Source organism: Lupinus angustifolius, unplaced genomic scaffold, assembly GCF_001865875.1.
Source record: "Lupinus angustifolius cultivar Tanjil unplaced genomic scaffold, LupAngTanjil_v1.0 Scaffold_452, whole genome shotgun sequence".
NCBI lineage: Eukaryota > Viridiplantae > Streptophyta > Magnoliopsida > Fabales > Fabaceae > Lupinus > Lupinus angustifolius.
Window position 1 is genome coordinate 49209 of NW_017727844.1, and position 1064 is coordinate 50272.

The window sequence follows — 1064 nt, forward strand, 5'->3', positions numbered from 1 at the left end:
TAGTAAAAATGCACTGGGGCTGAGACAACTAGTTTAGGTTGTGTTTTTGGAAAGATTGAATTTGATGAGAGCCTATAGCTATTCACACACTTGAAAGTATAGTGAGAATTTGGGCTTTACTTAACGATCTTGGATACCAAGTTAGCATCTTGAGCTCGTCCATTGGACTTGGCATGATAGAAGTGCATTGGGGCTGAGACGACTAACTTAGGTGATGTTTGTTGAAATAAATAAAAAATGGAAAACCTTGATTAAAAGATTTAATGGACTAACCTCGGTTAGTGTAGATGCATTGCATTCGTGTAGTTGGAGTTGGAGAAAATGGAAAGATACGATGATAGAAATATCATTGGGATTTGGATAGGGGCGGCAATGATGGTGATTCGTCAAGAAGCCTTGATGGATTGCTTAGGTGGGATGGTCTAGTGAGGGTCCGGGTTCATTACCTGTATGACCAGGATAGTCTTACATGCAAACTAAGTGGTCTCTAAAACCCCCTTGCACATTTCATGATCGGTAGAGTGGAATCCTGAAACGGACTAGGCTTACCACGTAAGCACCTCTGATAGAGGTAATTGGAAAACAATTGATATTGTTACTTGCCGTTGTTAAGGATATCTGTACTCCCGGTTGCTTTCCCACTAGGATCTTGGCCTTTGGGTATGGTAATTTTGGTGGTAATTGGTTGGTGAGTTGCATATTGCATTGCATGAAAGATATATTAATTGTGGATATGAATATCCTCTTGAATAAGACACTAACTTCATGCATCATTTGCATATGCTTGACATTGTTTGTTTATGGTTTTGTTATAGGGTGTCTCACTTTAATGTTATTTCTCTATGTAATTCCACACTGCAGTCGCCGTAGTTGGTTCTTACTCCCTTTTCTTTGTCGTTTATTTTGTCTATACTATGTGTATGTCCAGGTTTGTTGCAGTTGCTCTATGGATATCCATTGAGGGAAATATAGACAAGAAGAATTTAGATGATATATAGTTAAGTATCTTGTTTATATTGAGATTATTGGCTCTGATTTAGGAATACCCTTGGTCTTTTGAACAA

General features: G+C 38.3%; 1 long non-coding RNA gene across 1 annotated transcript in view; it reads right to left on the reverse strand.

Moving 5' to 3' along the window:
• Window positions 1-648, reverse strand: part of LOC109341386 — a 13949-nt gene extending 13301 nt beyond the window's left edge. Inside the window, exons 1-2 of the long non-coding RNA XR_002106949.1 lie at window positions 537-648; window positions 270-273 (exon numbers count right to left, since the gene is read on the reverse strand). This is a non-coding gene — a long non-coding RNA (uncharacterized LOC109341386). The remainder of the gene's footprint in view (window positions 1-269; window positions 274-536) is intronic.
• Window positions 649-1064: the final 416 nt, after the last annotated feature.